This window comes from Microcebus murinus, chromosome 3 (assembly GCF_040939455.1).
Source record: "Microcebus murinus isolate Inina chromosome 3, M.murinus_Inina_mat1.0, whole genome shotgun sequence".
Taxonomy (NCBI): Eukaryota; Metazoa; Chordata; class Mammalia; order Primates; family Cheirogaleidae; genus Microcebus; species Microcebus murinus.
This window is the reverse complement of record NC_134106.1, coordinates 72,904,997-72,925,948: the sequence shown is the minus strand read 5'-3', so window position 1 is coordinate 72,925,948 and position 20,952 is coordinate 72,904,997. Positions and strand designations below refer to the sequence as shown.

Genomic DNA, 20,952 nt, shown 5'->3' with positions numbered 1-20,952 from the left:
CTTTAAATTTTAGTGAAAGCCTCAAGAGCAGGAGGTCATGAATTGTTCATTATAAGACACTTGTCAAGAAAAAGGATAGCAGGTTACTATAAAATTATAGACATTTATTTAGTTAAACTGATAATCCAAATATTTTTAAAATGCAAAAATCTTACTCTTTGATAGAGAGGAGATTCCGTTTCTCAAACAACTATAAGATCTAATGTAGACAGACTGAAGCACAAGTTAATGAGGAGGCAGGCTCAATCTGTCTGTTTCTCTCCTTCCCCCACTTTTTGCAGTTTATTCAAAAGATGTACAAAAAAATCTTTCGTTACTCCTAAATTCTTTTGTTATTCTTATTAATGTCATATGAAAATCTCAGTCAAAAGAGAAAACCAAATTTTAAAAGGTATTAAATAAATACTTCCAAAACACCACATCATAAAACAAAATCTATTGGCATCAAAGGAATCAAAGCACCCCTGGCCACCAAAGTTTGGGAGCAAAGGCCACTGTTCCCATGAAGACTTCCTGAAAATTTACTGACATTAAGATTAATAGGAGAAAGGATTAAAAACTTATACATGGACACCTTCAGAGTGACACTCAAAGATGTAAGGAAAATTGTCCATTTTTATCATTAAACTATAGACAGGCGTGTAGAAATAGGACTGGACAAAAAGTGTGTGAGCTAATTCTAACAGACTGAGTGTATTTAGATTCTGTTTGGCCTCTCTGAGTGCGCATTCCTTCCTTATGGGTGCAAGGCAAGGTCCCTTCTACAACGGGGTTTTATGATAAAAAAATAAATAAATAAATAAAGATAGGTCAGATGGCTAGGATTTACATAGAAGAATTTTAGGTTTTATTGCTAGCTTTCAGAAAAGGGGGTCCTGGCCTTTATGACCTGCCTTGGGGAAACAGGGAATATGACTTCTATGGCTAGCATCAGGGAAGAATTGGTACAAGAGGCAGGCAGTCAAGGCAAGGTCAGAAATTTTTTGCTTCTGAAACCTTCATTTTAGGATAGTTTCCCGAGACCCATCAACATAAGATCACATGACTGTAGACTGAAAAAATACTTTCAGCACCAATCTTTAGCACGTCAAACAATCACACAAAGTGGTAACGTGTTTTTTACATGAAGATCAAGAACAAGCTGTTTTAAAAACAATTTAAAGGCCGGGCATGGTGGCTCACGCCTGTAATCCTAGCACTCTGGGAGGCCGAGGCGGGCGGATTGCTTGAGGTCAGGAGTTCGAAACCAGCCTGAGCAAGAGCAAGACCCCCGTCTCTACTATAAATAGAAAGAAATTAATTGGCCAAATAATATATAGAGAAAAAATCAGCCGGGCATGGTGGCGCATGCTTGTAGTCCCAGCTACTCAGGAGGCTGAGGCAGGAGGATTGCTTGAGCCCAGGAGTTTGAGGTTGCTGTGAGCTAGGCTGACGCCTCGGCACTCACTCTAGCCTGGGCAACACAGTGAGACTCTGTCTCAAAAATAAGTAAATAAATAAAAAATAAAAACAATCTAAATAGTTTCAAAAGATTTTTTTTCTCAACTTGGGTGTAAATTTGAGTACATGCCTTATTTCTAAAGAGTAGGACTGTTTTGAGATAATCTTTGGATTTTAACAATCATTCACTTTTTACTTTAAAATAAATTACTACACAAAAATTAGCAGTTTAGGAATTTTTTCTAGGCAAAAACTTTGTTACAGCAACATAATGTACACATAACTGGCTAGCCTGTAAAGAGTAAGACAAAAATGGACAAGATTAAGGGAAAACTAAAGCTTTCCATTTAAGGTCTTCTAACTACAACTTGGAGGACAACTTTGAATCCCTAACAGTACTATTAATACCAGATGATAGTGAGTTAGAAACACGTTTTGTGTACCTTTCTACAGACATTGAATCAGTAGAAAGAGACTGTTTCTGCAATTAGGATTAAAAGACAAAAACCGGCCGGGCGCTGTGGCTCACGCCTGTAATCCTAGCTCTTGGGAGGCCGAGGCGGGCGGATTGCTCAAGGTCAGGAGTTCAAAACCAGCCTGAGCAAGAGCGAGACCCCGTCTCTACTATAAATAGAAAGAAATTAATTGGCCAACTGATATATATATAAAAAAAAAATTAGCCGGGCATGGTGGCGCATGCCTGTAGTCCCAGCTACTCGGGAGGCTGAGGCAGGAGGATCGCTTGAGCCCAGGAGTTTGAGGTTGCTGTGAGCTAGGCTGACGCCACGGCACTCACTCTAGCCTGGACAACAAAGTGAGACTCTGTCTCAAAAAAAAAAAAAAAAAAAAAAAAAAAAAAAAAGACAAAAACCAAAATATTTTTATAAATCTTTGACCCTAAGTTTCTTTTTGTGCTCTGTCTACTTCGTGTTTTATTTATTCTCGTTTGCTGACACTTAGGCACATTTACATATATAAAGTTAATTACATAGGTATTTTTTGTTGGTAACTCAGAATTAGTGACTGTGATTAGACCAAATATTAAATTTACCTTACTTATCAAAAATCATACAAACACAGATCATTTTGTCTTTAGCTGAGTTTATAGTTTCATAACCTTTATGTCAAATGTTGACACCTCAGGAACCAAAACTGTGCAGTAAAACCCCGGCAAAAACAAATGTATGTTGACAATTTGAAAACATTTTTATTGTTAGTTTACCAATACCTTTTTATTTTTTAATAATACTCCAGCTTATTTACCAAGGATTACTAAATTCACATGAACCATTTGGGTTTGTTTAATTAATTTATCAGCACTCCCTTATTTTTGAGCCAGTCTGGAACCATGTAGGCACAAACATGTAATACATGGACATACACAAAACATACCTAAACACATACATTCACACACACACATACGCACAAAGTTCTAAAATATTGTACCCTAGACCTCTAGTCATGAGATGGTAACACAACTCACCAGTCTATAAAAGACAGCCGGATCCAAATTTCTTCTCACAAAACTGGAACTTGTTCATATGACAAACTTTGGTTGCCCTTATAAGTAACCTATTAAGCCTGTGGATGAAAGTTTTCAGTAAAGCCATTCCATGGCAATTTGTTTTTTTAAAAAAACTCTTTACCCTTTTTTGTCTTCAGTTTAAAATGAGTTTTCATTTTTTGCAATTTAGCTACAACTGGCAACGGAATCTCCAGATAACCTTTCAATTGCCAGCAACATAAACAATGAGTTATCTTAACATGAATAAAAAAAGTTATGTTTTATAGTAGCCAAAAAAAAAAAAAAAGAGAAATAGCATGAGAGACATTTTAATTCTACAGTGGTAGGTGAACCATTTGAGCTCTGAATTTTCCTTGATGTAATTTGTTTTTCTGCAAAAACTTGTGCACAAGAATCAGCTATAACCAGCTGGAGCCCTAGAAAACCTGGCATGCCTTTGAACCTTCTCATTTACAAAAATACTTGCAAGTAGAGGCACCACAAACCAACTGGGGTGCCTGAAGGGGGTCATTCTCCATGTTTTTCCTCATTTTTAAAGGATTTTTACCATTTCTCTTTAAAAGAAGACACCAAGGTATAGACTAGGGTTGGTTTTCATAGATCACAGTGTGCTGATTGTGGGAGGAGCTAAGCAATGTTTCACCACTGAGTTGGTCCCGCCCTCTTACATGTCTCAGTTTCTCTCTTTGGGAGTCTAGTACCTAAGAGGGGGTTCAAAATGTGGACTGACCAGCCCTTATGTATGTTTTCTGGATGAGCCTTCTTTTGGTTAATTTGTTGCGAGGTTCCCTATAGGGCCACTCACACTTCAGGAAATTGCCCCAGGCAACTCCCACTCAGGACCCTGGTAGCCCAGGGCTGCCTTTTGGATGGGAGGAGTAAAATGCCCCCTGTCTTCAGAGCTGTGAAACTCAGTCTCCCATTTATCTACAAACAAGACAGCTAAGTTTCCTCTTTCACAAATGCACAGAAATGCTAATTCACAGAAATTTTAGGATGACAAGACAATAGATAAGACTCTTTAGAATGCACCTTCAATTCTTAAATTGGGATCCAAAACAACAATTCCTAGGAAAAGAACCAGCTCAAAGTAAAACAAGACCATCAATGAAAAACTGGGGACCCAGAGCTCAGGAGGACTTCCAGTTCCACCAAAGGAGAAGCTTGAAACTGGAGGGCCCAAAAGGGATATGCCAGTACCTAGTGCTGAGTTTGGGCTACTCCTTCAGCAGTCCTGAGTCTTCTCTGAGCCCCACCCATGTCTAGGGCCATACTCTGTAAAAGAATTTTCAAGAGATTTATTCTGAGCCAAATTTGAAGACCATGACCTGGAGCCTAGCAAAGTAGCCCTGAGCAAGTAAACTCACTGTGGTTGGGTTAAACTTTGCTTTCATACACTTCAGAGAGACAGGGGTTCCAGGTAAAGTCATAAATCAATATATGGAAGGCATACATTGGTTTGGCCCGAAAAGGTGAGTCATCTCGAAGAGAGGGAGCTTATAGGTTACAGGTGGCTTTAAAAATTATTTGACTTGTAATTGGTTGAAGATATGAAGCTTTGTCTAAAGGCTTGGCATATGTTAAGATAAGGAGGAAGTCTGTTAGTCAGAGACAAGCCACTGGACATATATTTGTTGTATAAATTGAGGACTTGAAGGTGTGTCTTGCATACCCCCTTAGGCCTGTTAATGGGTTACAAAGGATGTCTCCAAGAAGGGAGGGGGGCATGATGAGACATGTCTGACCTCCCTCCTTGTGGTAGGCAATTTAGTTTTAGGATATCCCCTTAGCCAGCAGGGGTTCCATTCAATAATAAGCTGGTGTGGAGGAGGGGGAGCCTTAAGACTGTATTTTAGTTCACAGCAGTTTTGCAGTGATCACTGAATTTTTGGCCTCAAAAGGTTCAGGATTTGTGTGCCTGGGGGATCAAGTGCACTTTCGTGGATGCAACTTGTCTCCAATGTCAGGACATAAAGAGTGATTACTAAAGGAAGCAAGAAAAAATGCACATTAGACCCTGGCTTCCTAAGGATGCCATGTCAAAAAGAAAACAGAAGCCACCTAGACAATGAGATGTGTCCATAACAAAGCCATTGTGGTGGGGGGGGGGACACTATAAGTTGTCTCATACATAATTCATCTGAAATATCACCATTTGCAATCAGTTTCCAAATCCTCATTGTACCCTATAACTTTAGTTATTCAACCTACTAAACAAGTCACTTCATCCTTGCCCCATTGGAAGGAAGAGCGGGGACTCTTTTGACGGTGAAAAAAGAAAGAAAAAGGAGTCACCTTAGTAGAGGAAAGTGTCCTGATTAAACACCTGGAGCCTAATGGTAAGAAGTGGTGATACTTTGTCACTTGCCTTAACCCTTTCAATGATTCAGCAAACCAGAACATAGAAATTCATACAATTAATGAATACAATTTTTCTCTTCTAAAAACCAGAAATCTTTCTTTACAAAAAAAAGAACAGAAATCAGTGATATCTTATTACTCATCCATTTAGGTCTGCCTCTTGGCCATTGTTCTCCAGTGGCATCTGCTTTCTAAGACATGAAAGAAAGTCATTATAGTATCCTACCTGACATTATTTGTAAGTACTGCACTACAGGACACATTTCAAGTAAGAACATTCTGGTTTGCAGATGAGGTATCTAGATTATTGTAACAAACTCTTCTCTAAGGCTCATCTCCTTCTGCATTTTTGAGTAGATTCTTCTTCCCTATTTTTTTTTCACTGCATGATGTAAAGAACTGTCTATGCAACCCCTTGCCCTAAAAGACTCCCCTGGAGAGATCTGATTTGAAATGCATAAAAATACTTTTTAAAAAGCTATTTTGCTTGTATTTCTGTCTGTACAAAAAAATTATCAGCACTTTCCATAATTACATAAATTAGTATTTTAGGAAATTAATGTTTTCAAATGATAAAGATTTTCTTTACATTTCATAACTCAAGGTACAAAAATTAATGTTGATATATTGCTTTTCACTTTACAAAGCACTTGTAACCTATATTGGTAGCCAAAAGCAAGTCTAAACATAAAAAGGAAAACATAGCATTCTATTAATAATTCCAAATAAAAAATATTTGCACACTTTTACTTGGTCAATTTCCCATTTCTTGCCCAAAACAATCACCTGTCAATCAGTTCACCTAAAGCAGAGGGGAAAAGCTGGCAGAAATCATCAGCATTCCTTCAAGAGATGGAAACTATGAGTGTCTAAAAAATTATAATTAATTTAAAATATACATTAGTAACTATAATTCCAGTCAACATAGACCTGACATGAATATATTTCCAATTATCTTGATAATTCATTTCATTGCTTTACTTCACAGATTTTTCTGGTACCACCGTGGTTTTTCCATTTTAAATCAAAGTTTAATACTATCTATCAAGTATTAATATTAGCTTTTCTCATTTTGTCACCCTATTCCTATCTCTCAACACAACAAAAAAACACAAACACTACCCCTCCATATACATTCTAGGAGAATGTGTGTTTATACTTTTCAGGATGAAGAAAACTTAGTCCATATTATTCCGTTATTAGACTCTTCCCAAGGCTACATCAACACCAAGTAACCTGAGCCAGGATAACTTGCTTTGCCTTTTACTTTTGTTATCTGGGTTAGCAGCCAGTGGGTACTTGGTACAGGCACACTAAAATGACATGCTTTAAGTGTCTACATGCCAAATAAAATTTTCCTCTTTCTCTCTTCCATCTTCTTAGTAAAAACTAGATGGGTATAGATGATAGGTAGAAAATAGATACAATAAGATTTCTGACCAATGACATCATCCTAATCGGGCATTGTTATGTAACAGGTCCCATGAATTAACCCAAAGTCTATAAGGTTGCAATGTTAGCTCACATTTTTTGAGCATTAAAAAGAGCCCAGGCACTGGGCTAAGTCACTCATGGGTTACTTTGATTCTCTCAGCAGCCTTATAGAGTGGATACAGCTATTTCTCTTGTTTTGCAGGTGAACAACTAAGTTTTACTTAGGTTACATATATAACTCACTCAAATCTCACACGAGAATTAAGACCACATGGCTATGTTAGAGGATTAAAGGAGTTAATATATATATGTAAATTAGCTGACAAAAGCTATGGCATTGAGTAGAGAGTCCAAAGTAATGTCTGTAAGTCTCTGCAGTCATTTTCCAAGCATGATCTTACTTAGGTAGGGCAGCTATTACTTCCCCTGTTTCACAAATGGGAGATGAAGCAACCTGCTCACCCTCATAGGGGGTACAACTGAGTCCCAATCTGATTTCAAGGCAGTAAAGAGTCTGTTCTTCAGGGAGCTATTTCCATACAGAATAAAATTGCCATGGGAAAATTTAAAATACAAAAGATAACCTCCTAGGATGAAAATCTACTTAGTTAGAAGTAAAGTGTTTCCAATTTTCCTATAAACACATGGATAAGAGCAGATGTTGGGAGCCAGGAGAATATTTCAGCTCTAACTTCAGAGACAAATTTACATGGCTACCAATTTTTTGCTATCATAAATGTTATCAGTATAGTATACATTTACTGTGATGAATGCGTTATTATTGATAGATAACAGCCAGAACTCTCCTACTCCAAATCAATGATACATCTGTAGAAAAAATGAGCTAGAAAAATATTTGGATGCCATGGTTCCTGTTTTGTTTTCATGTATTTTCACTGTTTCAAAAACTTTGACTTCTGAACCTAAGAATCTATAGAGCCTGATATCCAAAGTCTAGAAAGTCACATTTTATGGGTTTGGGTTGCCCTTTTAAAAAATGTATAAACAGCATAAATCAAGGTGTACTGGCATCCAAATCAACTGGACTAATCATTCAAACTAAGGCTTGAGGAAATTCTTCTTTTGCCTTTTTGATAATCATGTTCTGTTTGTTTCTGGATTTTAAGTACAACACTGTTAGTCCTGAAAAATGTTACAATTTGCTATCACTATAAATTTGTCTATAGGAAACCTAAGTAAACCCCATAATCCATTGTAGTTCTTTCTTGTTTAACCCAAGGAAACCCTATTGTCAACTTCTGTTATTTTTTGTATGTGCTTATCTTCACATATGAAAACACTAAATTAAAACCAAAGGCAAAACAACAAAAAAAGTTATCATTTTCAAAATTGAAGATTCTCCTCCTTCAAATCTTCCCTTTGTCTCCTTTGTGATAAGTAAAATTGATAGTAATGATACATGACTTTTCAGGGATTCCCTTCTGAACAAACTTGTTATTACCCTCGACAAAAGAGAATGCTCTCGCTAGTTCTCACTAAATCAAAGAGAATATGCCATTGAAAACTGTTCAATGTATTAAAGCGAAATGAATAGACTAAACTACAGTCAGTTCTCCACTCACCCTTTTCTCCTGGTTGGCACAACAAGGATTCATAACTAGAAACTTCAGAATCTAGGACAGTGCAATTCAGTGTCCACCTTGTGTCTTCTGCTCTGGAAACTGCAGAAAGTCAACTAACAAGACAAGGCAGGTTTGAATGATCCTTCAACATCCATCTCTTCTCAACAAAGACATGAAAGGCTACAGAGTACCAATCTGGAATGTTCTATCTCCTTAACAAAATGATCTATTGAGACCTTGAGGTAAAAATGAGCCAGGAACATAGGTCAGCCAACCTAATGAGGAGCTTTCAAGTCCAGAAGAGCTCCGAAGGATGAAAGCTTCCATAGAATTGAAACCCTGGGTTCCTAGAAATAAAGTTGTTTCACAAAATAATTCAAATGTATTTGAATCTCCCGTGTTTGGATCATAATGTGTGATGACATAACAAGAACAACAAAAAAGTATTGCTGAAGGGGTGAGAGCCAGGGATAGATTTTAGAGACAGCAGCACTGGGTGACTGCTGACCGGGCTGCTAAGGATAAAGAAAATCCACACTGGGGAACAAAGGGGACCCGGTGGGGGCAGAGGGGCCCTGTTGTCTCCAAGGCTCCAGGCCCTGCTTCAACTCACTCTACTATGGCTCAGATGCCTCTGAAGGCCGCAGGCTGCTTCTTGCCGGCTCCCTCACAGAGCTGTGAGTCCACGCTTGGCTGACCTCCCACTCCATGTTGTCAAGATCCGGGAGGCTCTGGGTCTTCTTGCTCTCCACTCTAAAGGCAAGGAGACATTTGAAGGGGACTGTCAGGTATTTAGAAATGTGCAATACATTCTCATTGACGCTTGCCATCCTACTGTGCGAAGGATGTCAGGGCTTCTTCCTATTGTCTGTTGAAACTGTGTGCCCTGTGAACAAACTACCCATGCCCTCCCTCTGCCATTCCCCAGCCTCTCATCACCATCAAACTACCATACTTCTATGAGGTCAGCTTTGCAGATTCAACACCTACGTGACATCATGCTGCATTTGTTTTTCGGGGGGGGGGGGACAGATACATTAATTAGCTTCATGTCACCATTCCACGTAATGCACATGTATATAAACTTCACATTGTACCCCATACATGTATGCAATTATGACTTCTCTATTAAAACTAGTATCAGTAAAACCATAACAAATGAAATAGATGCAGGAAATATGGCTGGACCGCCCCACATACTTGCTCTTGCTGCCTCCGCTGTCCACATTCCCTGGCAGCACCTTGTTTACCTGTCTATAGCAGATCTTTTGGGCTGTCAGATACAGCACATTGTTAATATAAAGTCGGGAAATCTCCTAGTGAGCCCTTCCAGCCCTGGCCCTCCTCAGAGGGAGAGGTGGAGGTCTTCCATCTGGCTGCCCAGCCCGAAGACAGTTGGCTTCCCAGGATGTTTTCTAGGGAGAGGTGTCTCCTTGCTCTTCCCCATGGCTGCTGGTGCTGTGGGTGGAGGAGAAGGCCCTGTGGCCGTGCTGTGGGGCCGTGCTATGGAGCCGTGCTGTGGGGCTGTGCTGGAATCGGGACTCCTCTGCAGGCTGGGTAGAGGCCTGGCAGTCACTGTGGCTTTCCCAGTCACCTCTGGCAACTTCCACTCCTTGGTCCAAATGTTCCTCATAATTTCAGGAAGGGTGGGCCTCCCCTGGGTGTCAACTGTCAGGAACTTCTTCAAAAATGTTTTCAGTTCTTCAGAAATGAAAACAGGTGTCTCATACCTTCCATGGGTGATGTTACTTTTAAGTTCCTCCCAGTTGTCACCATCAAATGCAGGACTTCTGGCTGTCATGGTGTAGAGGACAATACCCAGGCTCCACATGTCCACCTCCTGTCCCGTGTATTCCTCATCCAGGAACATTTCTGGGGCACAAAACAAGGAGTTCCACAGAAGATGTGCAGCTTCTTCCTCTCACTAAATGTCATGGCAAAGCCAAAGTCAGCTACTTTGATGTTCCTTCTCATCAAGTAGAATGTTGGAGGGCTTCGGGTCCTGGTGGACAATGTGGTTCTCCTGGCAGTACTGCACGGCAGCCAGGATCTGTCAGAATTTGGCCCAGGTCTTCTCCTCCTTCACGCGGTGGCGTCTCACTATGTGCCAAAAAAGGTCCCTGCCACTAGCGTACTCTGTTACTGAGCAGAGGGCGTCTTCATTCCCGATGACATCCAGAAGCTTAAGGATGTTCAGATGATTCAGGGCCCTTGTGGCTTTGACCTCCATAGAGACACTTTCCAGGCTGGGGATGGTCTGCTTGGACATGATTTTGATGTCCATCTGGGTCCCAGTAGGAAGGTGCTGGGCCAGCATCACCTTGCCGTAGGTGCCTGAGCCAATGCTCTTGAGGAGCTTATAACTGTTAAGCCCCTCAGTGGATGAATTGGAGGCCACAACCTACTCTATGTTCACCTCTAACTATGCTAACTCTACCCTAACTATGCTAACTAACTCATGAACACTACCAACTATACTAACTAGGCTAAGAGTGCTAGCAATGCTAGCTATACTAACTACTCTGACAATACTGACGATACTAGCAATACTAACTTTATGAACCACTTTTATAATACGAATAAATAATCTAAATAGGCTAACAATACTCATTATACTATCATTACAAAGAAACAATACTAAGTATACTATACAAACACTAATAAAAATCAATGTTAACCATGGTATGCTAATGCTACTAACAAACAATGCTAACTATAGGATGGTAACAACACTAACAAACAGTACTATCTTACCCTAAGACAGCTAACAAAGAATGCTAACTATACTAACCACACTAACAATGCTAACTAAAAAGGAAAAAGCAGTCTCACTACAGTCAAACTCCACAGGTCACCAAAAGGCAGCTTCCTGAGCAATAAGGACAAAATCCTAGGCCCAGCCAGGGGCTCATACAGGTGTTACTAGTTGGATAACAATGGCTCTTTATGAGGTCAGAGCAAGAAACCGGCCAATCATGGCTGAGTATAACCCACAGTGGTTTTTCTCCTTTATGGGTCGCAAGAACATTTTCCTCTTTAAAGAAAACAAGATGTTTTTTGTTGACATCATTATAGAGATTGATATTTAGCTTATTAGAAATTTAAACCCGTAAAAGGCTTCAGTGACCTTTCCATTTATTGTTTGAAAATCAGTTATAACTTTAGGCTTTTAAAGACCTTGTAATGTCTACACTTGAAATATTCAATTTCTTTTTCTTTAAATTCGGATTGGTGTGAGGGTGATGCTACAACATAGCTGACATTAGGATCCACCTTTAAGTGACACTCCTGGGGCAGTAAGAAGTGGGTAAGGGCCAACTCTGCATCTCTGGACCCAGCCGGCTTGGCCCAGGACGAGGGAGAATAAATGGCAGATACCACAACCCAACACTGGGCTGCAGGCCGAGCAGGGCTGACTCGGGATGGCTCCTACCCCGGGTGCAGCGAGAGGTTCCATGAAGGCACGGACTGTAACTGTTTTGGTTCCTGTCCTGGCCTCCTTGGCCTAGACTGGATGAGCCCCACGCACCTGGAACCTGGTGCCAGGGTGGAGTCCCTTCCATGGCCACAGCAGCACATCAGCGTCCTTGTTGGCCCTTGGTTTCTCTTGGTCCAGAGGGATAACATTGCAGCCCTCCTGGGGCAGATTTAGAGATGAAATAGGGCAGCAGGACCACAAACTGGGGCCCACTGTGTGCCAGGCCCTGAGCTCGGGCCCAGTACCGAGTGTGCCCACAGGAAGCATCTCCTGGACCCCAACGGCAGCCCGTGGTGTGGACTCAGCTCCACCGCACTGGTCTCCCAGCCATGCAGCAGTTATGCTCCTGCCTGTGGTTCAGTCCTTGACTATTTACTGAGGACACTTTGGCCACCTCTCACTTGCTCCACAGAGGCAGGGCATGGCCCCATCACCCGCATTTCAGGAGAGGAGGCTTAGAGGGGAACAGCCTAAACACCCACAGGCAAAATGGCAGGAACAGCAGAGGAGAACCCCGACTCCTGCATTTCCACTCTGAATTCTGTGTCCTTTCTGATGTGTGCAGGTGGTGCTGCAAACAGCCACGACCCAGCTCAGGAAGGCCAACCCCTCCTTACGGCCACTTGGAGCTGTAGAGGCCAGGGCCCTGGCATCAATCCCTGGGCTGGGCTCTTGGCAGCCTCTGCTACTCTGGACAGATGGCCGCTGTGAGCTGAACGCACAGCAGACCTGAGCTGCCCACAAGGCGCAGACTCTCTGCAAGTCCATTTCACTTTCAAATCCTGCCAAACTTACCCAGAGCAGCACATCACGTGCTGGGAAACCGGAAATGGCTTGCTGGAACTGCTGCTGGCAGCTGAGAAGCGGCTCTGGGTGCAAGGTCTTCGTGACTTCCATCTGGGCCAGGAGCACTCACCTAGATGGGGAGTGGGGAGTGTGAGAGGGCATGGCCAGGCCTGTGGGCCACCATGCCCAGGCCCAGGAGACCCCAAACTGAAGAACGAGAGCAGGCCCCATGAGGCTGGCTGGGCTGAGAATGCCACCTGCGCCCACAGGCCTTCCATGCAGGGACCCAGGGCTGCCCAGAGCTTGGAGATGGAGCCATAGTTGATAAAAGCCAGGGATTAATGACATAGAGAAGGGGGTCATTCTGAATCATGGTAAGTTTCAGATCAGAATTTCAGTGTTTGTTCTAGCGCGTGCATGAGGGGCACGGCAGACAGGCCAGGCCGACTAATGCGTGTCTCCTGTCCCTGTTAGCAGGGGCCAAAGGCACACTGACTCTGCATGTTAGGAGAGCACCGGTTCTCCACTGATACAGTGAGTATCACTCCAGCAACAGCAGAGTGCTGTCCCCTTGCCCTGAGGCAGGAAAGGAGAGGTTCCCATGAAACAGCAAAGCTGAGCCACTCATCACAACAAGAAAAGTGGCATTGAGTTCTATCAGGGAAGTGGGTTTTAGAAAACAGCCAGTATTGACTTATGTATTTCTTGCAGCTGCTGTCCAGGGCTGTCACAGGCTGGGGATGGGGTTGACAGTGTCATGCACGACTTGGGCGAGTAATTATAAAAATCAAAATCAGCAACTAGTCCTGCTAAGTCATTAGTTTCTGGAATTAATGATGGCTTAAACTGTGTCTTTCTTTGCTATGGTGACCTAGGGTTGACATTGTATTTCTAGTTCAGAAACAGGCCATTTCGGGAGCTGGGCTTTTTCATGATGATTCTTTTCGCTGGCTGGGCTCATGGAGGACTCAGATTTCTAAAAGGTTGAAAGGTGTGGAGGAGGTGAGTTAATGCTTTCTCAGGAGTTGGTGTGAATGTGAACCGGAAAAGTGGATAAAACCCCCTAAGAAGGGCACAAGAAGCCACCTCCCTGCTCCCTGGAGCCTCACAGGATTCTCTAAAGACCACTCGAGCCCTCTCGTTCTGTACCTTGCAGGTTAGAGCTTCTGTCTCCCACGGCCACAATCGCTTTGGAGCCTGTGGCTTCCTGGAAGCTGTTCTGAATGGGTGGACTTGACATGCCATGATCCTCTAAAGGACACCAACCGCTATCAGTGGAGGCAGCCAAAGCAGCTGATTGAGCGCCCACTGTGTGCCGGGTCACACTGTTACCCATTTCACAGGTGAGAACACTGAGGCTCAGAGCCTGAATGCCTTGCTGGAACGGGGCAGGGCTGGGTTTGAGCCCAGTCGGGTCAGACTTCGCTGCCCGGTGTTCTCGCACTGAACAAGCTGCTTCTCCCAACAGCAGATCAGCGACGTGAATTCATTGTTGAGGCATGCTGGGCTGAGGATTTTGTGGATTTGGGCTTCTGTCATAGCCACAGTCTCTTCTTTGTTCAGGAATTTGGTTAATGAATCTTGCAGCAAAGAGAAAAGGAGCTATTTTGCTTTCTTGTCATCTGATCAGAACGAGTCCACATGACCAAAATGGGAAGTCACACAGCCCAGGTAGTGAAGACTCCCAGGACCCAGCCTCCCCAGATTGCCCCAGTGGGTCCCCCGGCCCACCCCCAAAGCTCCCCAGGCTGCAAGCTTCCCTGTGCCCCCTCCGCGGCATCCCCCCAGCCTGCTCTGCAGCGCGCAGCTGTGTCCACCCTGCAGGCCTAAGGCCACCTCATCCAGCTGGAAGGCCGCCACCCTCTGAGCAGGCACCAGCACTCCCTGCCTCCCACAGCTCTGGTTTCTACCAGGATGTGAACCCCTGGAGAGCAGGAATGGGATCTCACTCCCCTGGGAGCCCCCACAGCTCCCAGGGCTGAGGCGGATGCAGAGCCTTAGGTGACTGGGCCTCCGTCAATCCCAACCCACCCAGGGCCCCTGCTGCGAAAGCACCACTGGCTCCCATGGGGACCAATAGACAAAGGGCCCTGAAACGTCCTTATAGCAAGTTGGAAATCTTCTAACTGGTGAAGGTAAAGATAGACTCACTCGTAACGAAGTGGGAAGCATCCTCTGGTGAAAAATAATACAACGTTCCTCTCTAGCACCCGCCTGTCTGCATTGAGTGTTTCCTACTTACAGGTTCGCAGTGTAGACAGAGGCAGCACCGCAAACCTGGGGGCAGCCAGCAACCCTTCAGCCGAAGTTCTAGAAGTAATGACACACGAAGTGATGCTTCCTATTAATAGAAGGAAGAGGGTTATTGGTTATCAAATTTAAAATCCTTTAATACAGCTTCCAAGGAGTTGCCTAGTTCAGAAAAGAAAAACCAAAATGTGGAAGTGAGGAGGGAGGGGTGTGCAGCTGCAAACAGGGTGGTCAGGGAGGGCGTCAGTGACGAGGGAACACTCCGGCAGAGACCCGAAGGAGACGAGGGGCAAACCGTGCGATATCTAGGGCACTCACTCCAGGGAGCGGACATAGCAAGTGCCAAGGTCCACCGTGCCACTGTCAACGGTGGATGATTCAGAGGACAAAAAGGCACCATCTGCGCACCCTGAGCAGAGAGATGGGAATCAGCCACTTACTCCAGGAGTTCGAAACCAGCCTGAGCAAGAGCGAGACCCCGTCTCTACTATAAATAAAAAGAAATTAATTGGCCAACTAATATATATAGAAAAAATTAGCCGGGCATGGTGGTGCATGCCTGTAGTCCTAGCTACTTGGGAGGCTGAGGCAGCAGGATTGCTTGAGCCCAGGAGTTTGAGGTTGCTGTGAGCTAGGCTGATGCCACGGCACTCACTCTAGCCTGAGCAACAAAGCGAGACTCTGTCTCAAAAAAACAAAAAAAACAAACAAAAAAAAAAAAAACGGATTTTCCTTCCAAATCGCCCTTGGGAACTGAGCCCCAACAAAGTGAAAAGGTCCCAGCGAAAAAGAACTGCCTTACAGAGGCTTTGGAGGGGAGGGTGGCAGTTTGGGCGACCCTCAGGGCACCAGCACCATGACAGGGAGCTCACCACTCACTGAGCACCCCCACACCTTAGAGGAAAGGATGACCCTGCCTGGTGCCCCTTGCCTCATCACCCAGCAGTCGGCGGGCAGGGCGGGGCCCATTCATTCCTGGCACCTGGGCCCCTGCTCCAGATGGCTGTGGCTGGCCAGGGCTTTTATTATGAAAGGAGCTTCCCCTCCTCCCAACCTCCTCCCCCCACACACCCGTCGCACTTTCTGGGCAATGGGGAGGCTGGGCTGGGACCTGGGGCAGGTACTGCAAACTCTGCAAACTGTCCTCAGCAGATCCCAGAGGCTCGCACATCCCCGCACTTCCTGCGGGCGTTCCCCACCTGCGGAGCATCACCAAGGTCATAGCTGGCCCAAGAGTTGGCCCGGGGTCACTCGGCTGAAGGGACGGTGTGGACCTCCAGTCTGGGAACCTGCCCCAGCGGCGCACCCTTGGAAACCCGCAAGCGGCTGCGCCGGGGCCGCCAGGGGGCGGCGGGATGAGTCTGAGAGCCACCTGAGCGCGACTACTGGCCAGCCAGCCCGGCAGCCGCGGAGGACCGGGTAGGAACTGCTGGGGGGGGGGGCACGCGAGCGGCGGTTGGGGAGGCCACCGGACAGGTGGCCACGAGCAGCGCTCACTGGCTCTGGACGCGCGGAGCCTGCGCCGCCTCCCGGGGCTGGAGTTGGGCCCTGAAAGTTGCATGGGGTGGTGGAGGATTTCATTTCTGCCCCGGAACTGGGGGCGATCGGCTTCACTGCCGCCCTTGGTGGGGAGGACCGTGATACGGCGCCTTCCATCCCTCCCACCCCACCACGCGCACCTTGGTTAAGCCGGAACCCACGCACTGCTCTGTGCAAACTTCCTGCAATGGCTGGGCAGGGAGAGGGGGGATTCCGTGGGGCACCCAAGGCAGCCTCCTATGGCTCATGAAAGGACTTGCACCTCCGGAAAAGGGAGGACTCCCTGATGCAGTATTTGCTGCTGAAAGAAGAAAAATGAAGCCCTGTGCAGGGCTGCCTAGGTAGAGGGACAGATGGGCAGCACTCTGTGGCCTGTGAGTGCCAGGCCACAGATGAGGAGCGGCAGTGCAGGGTAGGCAGTGGCACCAGGTGGGAATCCACGCTGGCCCCCTGGGGGACCAGAGGGGCAGAGCAGAGCCCCCATTGCTGGCTGGAGGCCTGCAGCAGAGCTGACCAGCATGAGAGCCTGGCAGGTCACACAGGGAGCGGCAAGTCACATGGCCTAAAGGTTGGGCATGCTGGGGGCAGGTGCCAGGCCACCCCCTCTCAGAGGCAGGGTGTCTCTGCAAGTCCACGACCGCCTAGATGGCTACTGCTGTGGCTTCCAGCCTGAGCATTCAGAACCCCCCCAAAAAATGTTTAGGGGTACAAACATTTTGGTTACATACTATGACTTTGCCTTACCCAAGCCAGGATTAGAGGCGTGCCCTTCCCCCACGCAATGCTCACCTGTGTCTCTTAGTTGTGAGTTTACCCACCCCCACCCCCAACCCTGTCTTTTCAATCCAGTAGCCCAGCATCCCCACTTATCAAAATCTTTTTGGATGTTGATTTGATCAGCTGTTTTGTTAGCTCTTCTACTTTTGCATTGGCTTCAAATGGGATAAAAATGTGGACCTGGCCAAGGCCTAGGGAGGATCCTGCAGCATGACTCAGAGGCCCTGTGCCAGTGTCTGCTCAGTCAACCCCAGTGCCTGCTCTCCACCCAACCCCCACTGCCAGCTGCCCTGGGGAGAAATGGAGATTCCCTGGAGGATAAAATGGGGGAACTCAGTTGTGTTGTTCTCCCTGCTCCCAGACAGTCAGAGGGTCCACCAGCATATTAAAAGCTCTGAAAAGTCCTGCAGACAGGAAAGCAGCTTGAGCAGGCTTCATCTTGAGGGTCCCCTGTTTACCGACCTTAGACTCACCGACTGTCCTGTACAGCTACTCCTCAGGGGAACCTACACTGGGGACCCGCTCTGGAGACCCCACAGATTGACTCAGAGTGGGGTTTCTGGACCAACCTGGAATCCAGCAAAAAGTATCTCCACCCACCCTTGATATTGATGTCTGTCCCCAGGGGTACAGAAGAGGCACCTCCTAGCTTCTGACGTTGACGTGGACAGTGAAATCTGGTCTAGTCTTTACCCTTGAAAGTCCCTTCACTCATGCATGAAACTCAGAATGCCTGGGTTTGAGATGTTTAAGAATAAAGAAGTACATCAGGTAAAGAAAGAAGACCAAAAGAATAAGGAATCAAAATGGAAAGTTTCTAGGGTCAGAGGAGACACATGGAAGAGAGAATTGATAGATCAGCGTATAAAATTCACTGGACCCTCATCTAGAGGGTAAAGATAGATCTTACTGGCTCTGTCATGTGATCTGTCCATGTGAAACATGCAGGTTCTTGTGACACAAAAACTCCTGACAATGTCTAAGAGATCATTACAACATTCTTCTTTAATAATCTCCCACAAAAAGCGATCCAGAAAAAAGTCAAGTCCCTTAATACTCTCCTGGGCCCTGCAGACCCTCCAAGAAATAAATCAAGAGATGGGACTTCGCAGGCAGGTGGAAGAAGCATGCATGGGCAGGCCTGGGCGAGGAGGAAGCATCCTCTGCAGCAAAGACTCACTGATCTGTGGCCCGGGGAGGAGGTTTGTGCTCGAGTCTGACGCACTGTGAGAGGAGCACTATGATACTGCTGACAGTAGTAAACTGCCACATCTTCAGCCTGGAGGCTGCTGATGGTGAGAGTGAAGTCTGTCCCAGACCCACTGCCACTGAATCGGTCGGGGACCCCAGATGCTCGAGTGGATGCCCAGGAGATGAGCAGCTTAGGAGCCTGTCCTGGTTTCTGCTGGTGCCAGGCTAAGTAGTTCTTATTGTTGGATAAAAGACTCTGGCTGGACTTGCAGTTGATGGTGACCCTCTCTCCTGCAGATGCGACCAGGGACCTCAGGGACTGGGTCATCACGATGTCCCCACAGGCATCTGTAATCAGGAATGGAAAATGATCATACATTCATGGACACACACTTTGTAGTATATACATTAAAATATGTCATTTCAAATGTGCTTTCTAATAGCATTATTATAAGTCAGCACATAATTGGGGCCATACTGGAAATAGTCATTATTTCCCACTACATCTTAAATTTGTTTGATTTCTACACAGATATTGCTCTGAAGAGAGTGTGACACTTAAATTCCTCACCAGAGACCCAGAGCAACAGGAACCAGAGGACTTGGGTCTGTGACACCATCTTGCCTTCCCTGCCTGCCTGGTGCAGCGCAATTCACATTGCAAAAGTCTGGTTTATAAAACCTGGGCAGCTGGCCTTGGCCTAGAGGGGCTTATGCAAAGCAATCAGCGAGTACAAAAGCAAATGTCATGGGCAATGGGGTGTGAAAATATCCAGTGTAAATCAGAAGCCAAAAATATCATCACAGAATGTGTGACTGTATGACTAGAAAAGACAGAAGTCAAACTTAGAAGTTCTAATATCAACTTAGAAGCTCTAAAACTACAAACTGCTAGATGATCTAACTGGTGACTAGGGCTGCCTAGTACTTGTCATCAGGAGTGTTAATATGGAATACCTTGTCCATCATAACAAAAACCAGAAGAGCAAGCATTCCCAGTTTCTTGACTGTCTTTTGCCTAAGTTAGTCAATCATATATATACTAACCTGGATAATCATCGTTCTCAATAAATTTCACTGATTCTGTTCAGTCCTTGCTCCACAGTAACATTTTCTAAAGGCAGCTCAGGACATTCAATAACTGGTAAGGATCAGCCTTCCGGTGAAATATACACTTCTGTGATTAACCAGGTTCTCAAAGACTCTCTTCATATCATTCATATCAGATGTTAGAAGAAATCTATCCAAAAATGGATGATTGTGCCCCCCTAATAAAACTGTGAGGCCAAACTTGTACAGTTAAAGCTTCCATTTAAAACTTTCTTTCTTTTAGTCAAAAGTCATGTTGGGTGAAAAAATAAATAAAAAGAAATAAAATAAATAAATAAAGACAATAAAAAAAGATAAAAAGAAAACTTTCCTTCTCTTTCTTGATCTTTCATTGTATGTATACAGTGAATCAGGGGAAGTCTTTAACTATAACTGGGTGAATAAAAATGTTCTGATTATTGTAATAGGAGATTGAAAGGAAAAATGTCTGACTCTGTTACTATTAGCTGTAGTCCCCAAAGCCAAGTTAAATTCCCACCCTAAAATCACTAGTTGTGTGACTCTATGTATGTCAGCTTTAATTTAAACTGTGGATGAACCCCAACAGAACATTAGAGAGTTTGTGATGATAAGCATATAAGATTCAGGGTTTATGTGCTTTGGATTTTTCTTGTCAAAACGAATGAGAGTTGCCATATCTAAACATTATGCCCAAACAAATAAAATTTGGAACATAGAATTAATTTATGCATATGAGTAGAGAAATCATCTTCCTTTTTACTATCCAAACTGGAAAGCTTCATGGCACTAGAAATTAATCTTAGGTATGTCATTTGATCAATTCAATATGTTGTAATGGTCAAAAATAATAATAGATTACCACTTAAGTGTTTAATAAACTTATAAACTAGGGTACATAAATATAATAGAACATTGAAGCCATTAATGCTGCTGATTTAAACTACTAAGCAGTGATAAATATGGTAACTATGAAGACCACATAGATATTTAATATATAAAAATATTTTATGTAATTTTAGGAGAAAATAGTGATAGTGATATAATAATAGTGTAAATTATGGATGCATCTATACAAATGATTTGTATACATGTGGACAGTAAATATGTTAGAGACATTATTACTCTCATATGTTCCATTTGCTCACATGTATTTCCCAGTCTCCTTACAGATGTAGCTAGTGATGGCCAATAAAATATGAGGAAAGTGACATACATCCTTTGCAGGCTGAGGCAAGGAAAAAGGCCACATGCAATTTCCAGTTCCTCCTTTACCTGCAACACAACTGAAGAGGCCATATGCTCTAAATGGTGCAAATACAAGATGATGGAGCCTTGAGTGACCACATGGAGCAGAGAACCTTTCTGGCCCATGTGGAGAATAGAGTATGAGCAAGACTTAAGCATTTTTTGATATTGGGGCTATGAGATTTGAAGCAGTGGCATAATCCCATCTATCCTTAATATTAATAATATAACTGCACAAAATAAAACTTGCATGAGAGTAGTGAGAGATGACT

At 44.3% G+C, this 20,952-nt stretch overlaps 1 gene segment (V, D, J or C); it reads left to right on the top strand.

Moving 5' to 3' along the window:
- LOC105856880 (immunoglobulin kappa variable 2-28-like) overlaps positions 1 to 20,952 on the top strand; it is a 339,993-nt gene that overhangs the window by 302,291 nt on the left and 16,750 nt on the right.